We start from the raw sequence: 11,766 nt of genomic DNA on the forward strand, positions 1-11,766 counted from the left end.
CACAGGACACTTGCCTCTGGCTTTCCACGTCAGTGCCAGCTTTCAGAAATTCAGGTTTCTGTTTTTTGTTGTTTTTTTGTTTTTGTTTTCTTGCCCTTTCTGCCCTTTCCCTCATCCTTTCTATATTTTCCTTCTGACTCCAACATTCTTCCATGTTCTTGCAATTTCCTTTGGGATGTCCTAAAAGCAGAATCTAACTGGAAGCTTATTGACAAAACCAAACAAACAGCAAACCAAACCTAGGAAATGTCTGTTTTCTGTCTGCTCCCTAGCCAGGCACCTGGTCCATGGTAGGAAAAGCTTTAGAAGAATCTAAAGGTCATGGTGAGATTATAAGAAATAAACAACGCAAGCTTTTCCCTCTGAAACCACCCAGATTGGATTTTTTTTTTTTTGAGGGGGTTCACACCAGGCAGTGTCAGGGGTTACTCCTTTCTCTGAGCTCAGGAATTAATCAGGAATTAACTCTTGGTAGTGCTCTGAGGATCATATGGATGCTGAGAATCAAACCCTAGTTGGCAAGGCAAATGCCTTACCCACTGTACTTTTGCTTTGCCCCCAAACCCAGATTAATTTTTTATGAGCAGAGAACCTCCAGAAAGCCATTTAGGGCTTGCACTTGGAAACCTGTGTCTGCTTTGCAACTCATATTCCCCTATTTAATCACATCTAAGGAAATTTTCTTCAATGAAAATTATCTTGTTTTACTATTTCACTTCTTCCTGAAATTTTTCTGTGAGGAAAGGAGTCAAACCAGGAACACTAAACAGTGCTAAGATTTGGACTGACTTTCCTTCCCTGCAAAGAACAATTCTATGCTCCCCTTGAGTCCTCCACTCCTAGAGGAAGCTGGTGACAGCAGTGATCTGATCCCTCTCTGGACAGAATAAGTGGACTTTGGACTCAGTTTGACTTGCTGCTGGGGCTGGTAGGGGGAGATGCAAGGCTGTGCAGGTGCTCAGAAGACTTGACCAGCCAGGATCAGTCAAGAAGACTTGACCCTTCCTTTCCCCAGCTGCCTGAGTGAATGGGGGGTCTGGGGAGAAGTGCCTTTTATTCAGGCTGCCTCAGGATCCCCACTTGATCCAATAGAAGGTGGGATCTGGGGCCCAACTCACAATAGTAAATACCTAGCATCCTCTTGTATGAATGAGGACTCTCTAGAGGGGTTAAAAAATAAAGATGCATTTTGCTTTGCCTAATTAGACACTGAGTATATGGTGGTGGGCAATACTATGAAGGATAATTCGCATGTATGGTGTCATTAAGCAAGTTCAAGTGCCCTGCTGTATCTGAGAGAAGGGTCTGATGAAACCTTGTTGAAATGGTGGAGAGTAAAAACAGTTATTACCATTAATGTATATGGAATGTTATTTGGATGTTCCCAGATCTCAATAATAATCACCAAAAAATGAAACTAAGCAGAAAGGATATGGTGGCACCTGCCCACAGCAGTTCTGGAAGAAAGAAATGAGTCATGAATATTTATCTTCCCATCCCCCAGATCATTTTTTGAAATTCACCCTCTGCTATTTTGACATTCTTAGGCAGTGGGAACTTTGGTAGGTGATTAGGTGTCGGGAATGGAGCCCCATGAAAGGGATCAATGTCCTTATACAAAGGACCACTGGTCCTTTGGTGAAGATACAAGATGACAAGACGACTCTGCAAACCGGGATACAGATTTCGAAGGACATATTTTATCTTGGACTTGCCGCCAGTCTTCTGATCTTCCAGACATGTTGGTGGCTGTTTTATTTTAATTAACAATTTCTTTATTTAAGCACTGTGGTTACAACAATGTTAATAGTTGGGTTTCAGTCATCAAATGTACACCACTTTTCATCAGTGTAACTTTCCTTCCTCCACAACCAGTGCTGGCACGAATGTGGGGAGAAAGGAACACTCATTCACTGTTAGTGAAATGCCATCTAGTCCAGCCATTATGGAAAACAATATGAAGATCCCAAGAAAACTGGAAATTAAAATCCTATATGATCCAGCCAAACCACTCTTAGGGAAATATCCTAGGAACACCAAAACACAATACAAGAATGCCCTCAGTACTCCTATGTTCATTGCAGCGCTATTTACAATAGTCAGAATTTCAGAACAACCCAGATGCCCAACAATAGATGCATGGCTAAAGAAACTGTGTTACATCTACATAACAGAATACTACACAGCTGTTAGGAAAAATTAAGTATGAAATTTGCTTATATATGGGTGGACATGGAAACTATTGTGCTGAGCTAATGGAGTCAGTTGAAGAGAGATAGACACAGAATAGTCTCACTCATTTAAGAAAAATAAAAGACAGTTTGGTAATAATAACCAGAGACAATAGTGATGAGGACTGGAAGGACCCCATAACAGGAAGCTTACCACAAGGAGTGGTGAGCACAGTTAGAAAAATAACTGTACCAACAACTATTCTGTTATTTGTGAAAGCAGCACTTAGTGTACACAAAGGTAGGCGTGAGTTCTATGAAAGAGTCATAGTGATTTTCTTTTACTTTTATTTTTTTATTGGGTGTGGGAATGGGCCCTACCAGGCTGTGCTTAGGGCTTACTCCAGGCTCTTTATAGAGATCACTCTTGGCAGGAATGGGGAACATATGTCCTTCCAGGGATCAACCCCACATGGCTGCATGAAAAGTGTCTTAACCTCTACTCCATCTCTCTAGCCATTGTAGAGAATCTTTGTAAGCAGTATATGGAAGATTTTTGCCTGTCTCAAAAGAAATTTTTTTGAAAAGATGAATGTATTTTCTATTAGTGATAAGATAGCAAAGACAAAAACTTGCAAAAAGCTATATTATACATTATAATATAATATATTATTCTAAGTGATTTTACAAATGTTTGCCTTATTATTCAGTGATTTATTAGCATATTCATTAACATCTTGAATTATTCTAAGTGCTTTTACAAAAATTAACTCATAATTTTTCAAATCAGAGCCAGCTACATAATTGGCAGGACTGAGAGCAAAATGAAAATGTAGGGCCTGTTGTTTAAAAATTGGGAAAAATGTGCATTTATAATCGGTTCTAAATTATAGAGACCTTTTCTTCTTTTTGTGTAATGGTTTAAATTATTTTTGTTACTTAATTTCATTCTAAAAGAAATAAAATTATTCACATAAATTTTGTTTTTCATCTTTATATTATATAAAACCTGTTTTAAATGCTAATATAAAAGCACTTAACTCATGAGAAAAATCAACAAAGCCACTATTTGTATCTCAAGTTCATACATGCATATAATTTTATTCGAATCAGAATAGAAATACAGCAGACAATAAACTCAAATGTTTTCATTCTATTTGCTGTAATAAGCACCTCTTACACTATGTCTTTAGCTTTTCTTTTTAATAAATAAGGAAGGACTGAAAGGTAAAGAAACCATGAGTTGTATAATTTCCTTCTGCTCTATTTTTAGTGTAGATGGTTGACAGAGATGAGAAGTAACATGAACAAGATAATGTATTAGAAATTATGGCCTTCTTATTTCTTAAGATGTTTTTGCCTTTATTTTGTGTTTGGACAAAGTTCTAATTTAAAGGATAGTTCTTCATTCTTGACATACATCACTCTGCAAACTGATCTTACATAGGTGCCCTGAGACATGGAATCCCTAGACTGGATATAAAAGACTTCCAGAACTTTCTTTTGGTCACCTGATTTAGGAGTTACTGCCAAATTCCAATATCCATTTGAATTGTGTCAAAATGAAAAGAAAAAAACCTTCACAATATCAGTGTTTGTAGTTTTATCAGAAGCAAATATATTTGAGGTCATTGAGGATTTTCATAAAGTTTTGCAGAGAATATACTTTTGGAACTCCAGAACATGGCACAAAATGAGAAATGTTTATCTTGATCTTAGACCTGAATGCATAAAATACCATTGAGGAAAACATAAGCAGAACTGCCCATAATACTGACATAGAGGTTGCCTTGAAAATTTCAACTTAATTAAAAAAGAAAACAAAATAAAAAATAAGCAAATAGGACTTTTTAAAACCAAGAGGTTTCTGCACTTGGAAAGAAATTACTAAAATGGGGATGACCTATTTAATGGGACCAAGTATTTATAAGAATTACACATTTGACAAAAACCTAAAGTTAAATATATATAAAACATTAACAAAGCTAAGCATCAAAAGACAAACAACCCCATCAAGAAATGAAGAGAATTCAATAGATACTTTCTCAAAAGAAACACACAGATGGCCAATATGCATTTGAGAACGTGTTCATCATCACTGATTAGCTAGGAAGTACAAATTAAAATGACAGTGAGATATCACTTTACACAAAAAATGACCTAGGTCTGGAGAAATTACAGGGTGTCAGACACTGGCCTTGCACTACCTGGTTCTATCCTCAGCACTGTTAAGACTAATTCCAGAGCACAGAGCAATGCAGGGTATACCCCACAACCCTGTCCCCTCCTTAAGTAAATAAAGAAGACAACAATGTTGTTGGGGGTATGGTGAAAAGAAGCATTTTTTCTACTACTGTTGGTGGTACTGTTGCCTCATTCAGCTTATATGAAAACATTATGGAGACTTCTCAATAAACTAAAAATAGAATTATCATATGATCCAGCTAATCCACTCATTGATAGCTATTCCAAGAAAACAAAATTATTAATTTACAAAGGTATATATGCGTACCTATGTTTATTGCAGTATTATTATTTATTACAGTATTATTTATTTCAGTATATACACACACACAAAAAAATAAAATATTCCTTAGCTATGAGAAAAGTTAAATTTCTTTTTCAACAATTTTGATGGGATTAAAGGATATTAGGTAAAGCAAAATACTTCAGAGGAAGATGGGTAAATGCTGGGTGACCTCACTTACATTTATACATAGAGATGAAGAAAAGTAATAAATAGTAGATAATAAAAACACATATTATCAATGAAAGGCAGGAAGGAAGAGGTGACATAAAGAAATGACAGCAAAATAGTGTATCACTAGGAGTGACATAACAACAGTGGTGACGGTCTTTGGCACTTGGGTGTTGGGAGGTAAAATAAACTTGTATTCCCAAAGCATAAAAATTAGCATCATTTATTTTGATTTTGGGACACTCCCAGTGATGCTCAGGGATTGCTCTTGGCTCTATACTCAGGAATTTCTTATGTCAGTGCTCAGGGGACTACATGGAATGCCAGGGATTGAACCCAGTTCAGCAGCATGCAAGGCAAGTACTCTGTCTACTGTTCTATTGCTTAGGCCCCCAAATCATTTTAATCTATATTTTCTCAACAACAAAAATTAAGTTAAGAAAGGTCTCTGAATTTCAAGTTGAATTAAAAAAAACTTGGGAGTGAAAATGAATGTGAGAGAATATGAAAGACAAAAGGCAATTTTGAATTTGAGAATTGTCTACCCACCCTTTGCTTCTTAACAGCCTGGGGATTGCTTTAGAAAGGGAATACCCTGGCTTTGTGGAAGGAACTAATGCTGCTGACTAGCTCTTGGGATCTGGTTAAGTTAGAGAACTTCTTTGAGTTCTTTCGAGGAGAGTGGATGCACGGGCAGTGAAATATGAAGAAAATGAGACCACACAATGAATGTATGGGAGAAAAAGTGTTCTAAACTTTAATGTGTGAGGCAAGTATATACGAGATATTTATACCTGCCAGTCACAGGTATGAGAAGAATATTTAGATTGACAATAAATAGATACTTTCTGGTACACAGAAACATTAACAGTAGCCCTATTTGATATACGTAATAATTCACCTGGCTAAGGGGATACACAGCTCTGGTAAAAGGGACTATATTGAGTAAGAGTTCTGAGTTAAAAGGGAGAATGTTAGTTTTAATATCTCAAAGCAGTTTCTTCCCAGCTAGTTTCTGATGTAAAGTTTTTTGGGGGTAGCAAAAAGCTAAGTTTTCTTGACAGGTTTCCCATTTCTACAGGGAGACTCTTTTTGTGTAATAGGAGTAGATGAAAGAGCCAGGCTAAAGAAATGCAAATTGTATACCTGGTAAAGAGTTTTGACAGCCTGATGCTACATCCTGGCCAAGCCTTTTTGATGTAAATTCAGAGCTGAGAGAGAAGAAAATTGTCTCTGTCTTCGGTGTTTCAATTTTCCAGGCAAAGAAAATTTTAATCAAGGCTAGTTTTGGCCTGTAAATACACACATCAAAAGGGAGAATTAATTTTAGACCAAATAAATGTGAAGGAAATATAATGTCAGTACCATAACATGAATCTCAAAAATACCTCTATAGAATTTCACCAATTATCTGCTCAGAGATGATATTTCCCAAGGGGCCTTTTGGTTACAATCCCTTGGGAGTATTCGAAGAAGCTATCTGCACTAAGAATATAAAACCGTAGCAGGCTTTCTTTCTGTTCTCCTCATAGAAATTCCTATTAATGGTTTGACAAACTCATGCACATTCATATCTTCTGCACAACATACACTAACCACATCTTTGGTTGAATCAATAACATCTCATCTTTGTTATAGCCCATCTTCTTGTTCCTTACAATAAAGCAGGGATTCTAGTATATTCATCTTCTTTTCTGACAGTTGATCTACTATATTAATACTGATGCCAGGGTAACTGTAATGGTGACCAACAATTTGCCTATATTTTCTCATAAAATTTCACCAGAGAGGGAGGACAACACTGGTGGTGGGAATGGCTCTAATTCACTGTCACTATGTACCTTAAGTATAACTGTGAAAGTCTTGTAACTACCCCAACAAACCAGTACCCAGTACCCAAGTGAAAAGACACTCACTCAAACTCACACCTCATTCCTGGCAAGAAAATACATCCAACACCCCACTGACTCATGCAGTGTGGCCCTCCTAATCACAACTCCCTAATGTGGACTGTGCTTGATACCTGACCTAGCTCCAAAAGGACCCCCACTGCAAGAACTCTACCCACGACCTCCCTGCCTGGAGCCCACCCCACAAGGAAATCTCAAAAGACAATGGGGAAGCCTATACTTCCATCATAAGTAAAAAGCCTATATAACACTACCTCTTATCCTGTTTTTCCCCAAATGTTATCTCCTGTATCACTTACTCCCTTTTTCTTTTTTTTTTTTTCTTGTTTGTTTTGTTTTTTTATTTGTTTTGTTTAAGTTTTAGTTTTTTGTTTTGATTTGTTTTTGCTTCTTTTGGGTCACACCTGGCGGTGCTTGGAGGGTGCTCCTGGCTCTAGGCTCAGAGGTCGCTCCTGGTGGGCACAGGGGACCATGTGGGATGCCAGGATTTGAGCCACCATCCTTTGGCAGGAAGGAAGACACCTTGCCTCCATGCTATCTCTTCGGCCCCTCTTTATTCCTTTAATTACGTCTTTTATTTACTCTTTTTTTTTTAAAGGAAACACATTGGTCACAATAAAAATTATATATATATATAAAAATAACTCCACCAGAGCCTTAAAAACTCTAAGCTGGATCTTTGCCTATCATCCAATGAAACTTTAAAATGCTGCTTTTACATTTCTTTTTCTTTCTTTTTTTTTTTTTTTGGTTTTTGGGCCACACCCTGTGATGCTCAGGGGTTACTCCTGGCTATGCGCTCAGAAGTTGCTCCTGGCTTCTTGGGGGACCATATGGGATGCCGGGGGATCGAACCGCGGTCCGTCCTAGGCTAGCGCAGGCAAGGCAGGCACCTTACCTCCAGCGCCACCGCCCGGCCACTTTTACATTTATTTTTAAGATGGACTTGTGTTGATGACAAATACAGGGAAACTTTTTCTAGTGCATATGTATATTCTTGTTGAGTGAAATTTGTTGCCTGCTTGAACTAATTTGTTCATTTTAGGAATAGCAGAAATGTTTCTTGAACATGTTTATCCTTGAAAAGGACTTTGAACTATCTGCACAGTTTGAGGAAGTTAAATATGCAAAGTTCCTTTTAAAACTCTAGAATTTGCAACCTGAAGAGAAATATTGTGTTTTCCTTTTATGCAGCCACCTCTGGTTCATACTCCTGAGCACTGCCAGTAGCCAGCCCTGCATACAGAGCTAGAAATAATCCCAGAGAACTTCTGAGTATCCCCTATGTAATACTAAATACTAGAATTAAAACATGTCTATGTATTTAAAAAACACTATATAGCCATTTGATTACCTAATTAGGTCATAGTGTTACATTTTAATATTGATACATATATCTATACATTCTGGTTTAATTTGATAAATATTATAGCTTACTAAATTTCTCTGCTTTGTGATTAAGAGAACATGTGTTCTTTCTACCTGATCTAAAACAGTGACCCATTAACTCAAATCACTTAACAAAAGATATATTTTAGCATAACAAAATATATATCTATATTTTTTCTTGAATTTCTTTTTTTTTTGTTCCCCAATTCACAATACAGACCAGGCAAAGGGCCTGAGTTGAGGTGTATATGGGGTGCATTTACTGTACCTCCTCTTTCTATACAGTCAATGTAAAGAACACAGCCTGTGGTAAAAATTGGGAGGCCTTATATTTTCTTTTCATTTCTTTTTTGATTCTTTTAATATATATATATATATCTATATATATAGATAGATATATATATAGATATATATAGATATATATAATCCTTCACCAGTGCAAGATTCCCATGACCAATATCCCAAGTGTCCTTCCTCCCCACCCCACACAGGCCTATACTCTAGACAGGCTTTCTACTTCTTGAATTTCTTTTAAGTATTTTTTTTTACTCATTTATTTCCCCCAAAAGAATATAAGATGAATATAACTTCAGGCTGAGAACAGTGTCAGACATCTCATCGGTACTCAAAACATTCTAATAGATAATTGGAGTTATAACTAAAAGTCTTGAAAAATTAGGAGACTTGCCTCCAGCAATTTGACCTGATTTTTTTCATTACAGTTGTAATAAAAGCCAATTATTTACTGTAATATTAAGAATTAGGGGGTCTGAGTTAGATTTAATTTGAAAGGATTATGCTATCATGAATTTAGGATGAAATTAGCAGTTAAAACAGCAAATTCTTGCATTTGGAAGGCCTTGGGATGAGATTAAGTTGAATTTAGAAAATATGATATATAATATCATAGCATTTTACATGGTTTTTCTTTGAAGAACACTAATCCTCTCTGTCTTTTAAAGGTAAAAATTTCAGTTTAAAAATCTCATAATGCGGGGCCCGGAGCGATAGTACAGCGGCGTTTGCCTTGCAAGCAGCCGATCCAGGACCAAAGGTGGCTGGTTCGAATCCCGATGTCCCATATGGTCCCCCATGCCTGCCAGGAGCTATTTCTGAGCAGACAGCCAGGAGTAACCCCTGAGCACCACCGGGTGTGACCCCCCCAAAAAATCTCATAATGCAAAAACAAATAGTCAAGGTAACAGAACATGAAAACTAGTCTAAAAGACCAGTTTACTGAGTTTACTAAGGGCAAGAGGCAAGTCAGAATGGACTCCTGGAGACAATGTTGAGGAAAGAAGGATGTAGTATTGGAACTTTGTATGTAGAAAACCCTATCTATATGTTTTAATGATAACCTATTAGTTATTGTAAATCGTGGTAATTCAAATTTTAAAAAATTAAATAAAATATATAGTCACAGTGACTCAAAATTGCTGGAATTTTAACTTGCTTCCATTTTTTATTACAGTGTATATCATTCTAAGAAACTTAACTCTAAAGTCTGAAGCAATATTAATAATAGGGCATATGTTGAATTTTCATTTTATGTGTTTTGAATTCAGGAACAAATCAGTGAAGAAGGTTTGAAGGTGAGTAGTAAAAGCATTTCATTTGTCTGAATGCAAAATTGTATTTTCTGGAACTTGACACTGATGCAAAAGACTCCCTGGGGATAAACATCTTTTCCCTTGTGGTTCTATCCTAAACTTCATTTATGAAAAAGGAGGATTGATGGGCTTTTCAAGTAGCTTTTCATTATAGCTATCATTTGTGGGGATCAAAAGGAGCAAGTGGAAATTTCTGAAACTGGAATAGAAATGACTCACCACTGAGGAAAGCAATATTGGCCCGTATCTTTGACATAATTTAAAATGAATACTCATGAATTTCTTTAAAACTGTCAGGTCTTTTGTTTCGCCATCATTAGCAGCACCACTTGAGGATTTCAAGATGTCCTGTTTACTATCTTTTCTCCTGCAGCCAGGAGAGAGAGAGAGTAACTGCTGGGTCTTTAAATATTCTACTTCTCAGTTTCCATTTGGAAAAGGAAGAGCAAGAACCATACAGATTGCATTAATTTGTGCTTATCCAAGAGTGAAAAATCATATCAGGGTGTGCAGATTTATAAACAATCTCTAGGGTTGGTGCTGGAACATTATGTACCTGAAACCCAAATTTGAATAACTTTGTAATTCACGGTGACTAAATAAAAAAAAATCAACTATGTATATTTTATGACTTTGATACCTGTAATTGAAAATAACTGAAATGGTTCTGTAAATGAGTTTTTTTTTAAGGTTGTAAAGCAAGTACTTTTACTTAATTATGAAAATCTAAAAGTAGAAACAGAAAACAAAAACCATTATTTCCCTGGAAACATTGGTTTCTTTTTCATGGAAGGATAAGGCGAAGACCGCGAGTTCATACTTCTTAGCATTTCCATCGCCTCTTCCTTAGCAAGTAAATCTTTACTTTTTGGTTATGGGTGGTTAGTGCTCCCATCTAAACTGCTACATGCCTTCTTTTTTGAGGCTCTGTGAGATTTCATCAGAAATGTGTAGCACTTCTATGGCAAGGTTGACTGAAAGATTTTGTCTCAGCAAGGAGGGGTGGGTTTTTCTTTCTTTTGGGGAGAAAGAGAGAGTTGGCTGTGCTCAGGGCTTGTTTCGACCTCTGTGTTCAGGTATACTCCTGTTTTTCTCAGACTATACTCAGTGCTGAGATCAAACCAGGGTTTCACATCCAAGGTATATGCTTGTATTCCTGTACTATTTCTTTGGCCCCAAGGTGTGGGCTTTTCTTTCTTTTATTTTCTTGTTAAGATTCAAAGAATGTTTATAACTCAAGTCACTATCTTGTAATAATAAGCTAGAAACTAGAGCTCAGATAATGAAGCAGAAACATGGAAGTTTCTCTGATCACTTCTGTCAGCCTGAACTTGGAGACTTGTACTATATGATAGGGAAGTGTATATCTACCCTTCTTTAGCTCCAGTTGCTTTGTCTTTTCCATTAAAAATGGAATGGTAAATTAGGCACATGTTTCTGAGTTTTTCCTAGCAAGACAATACGAATGGGAGACATCAAAGTTTTAGGGTAGAAAGCTGGAGATGTGAGGTTATTTTACTGAGTGACTGATGAGCAAAGTTTAGGCAATAGCAAGAATAAATTTGTATAATTAGAAGCAGAAAGTTCACAAATATTCTTTTTTTAATTAAATAATATTTATTTTGACCAAAGTGGATTACAAATTTTTCACAGTGATATTTTAGGTACATAGTGACATTGAATCAGGGGCATTCCCACCACAGTGTTGTCCTCCCTCCAACCCTGTTCCAAGCATGCATCCCATAACTCGTCCTTTGACCCCCAGGGTGCTAGTATATGTGGTCCCCTCTGTGTCTAGCTTGTTGTAGATTGGCTTTTGATTTTATTGTCATTTGCTTTGGATTTGGTGTTTAAGTCTGATAATTTTTTTTTATTTTGGAAACTTTTAATTTTATTATAAAATGTGAGCACAGCAGTTTTTAAAAAGGGTAATGTGAACATAAATAACATATATGTTTTAAGGTGATAAATGAACAATTTTTGACTGG

General features: G+C 36.5%; 1 non-coding gene across 1 annotated transcript; it reads right to left on the reverse strand.

The window, feature by feature from the left end:
- Positions 1 to 8,361: 8,361 nt before the first annotated feature.
- LOC126005102 (small nucleolar RNA SNORA51) lies at positions 8,362 to 8,494 on the reverse strand. The gene has a single exon (XR_007494279.1). It is a non-coding gene; the product is annotated as a small nucleolar RNA SNORA51 (small nucleolar RNA).
- Between the last annotated feature and the right edge of the window lie 3,272 nt (positions 8,495 to 11,766).

This window comes from Suncus etruscus, chromosome 3, assembly GCF_024139225.1.
Source record: "Suncus etruscus isolate mSunEtr1 chromosome 3, mSunEtr1.pri.cur, whole genome shotgun sequence".
NCBI classification, from domain to species: Eukaryota; Metazoa; Chordata; class Mammalia; order Eulipotyphla; family Soricidae; genus Suncus; species Suncus etruscus.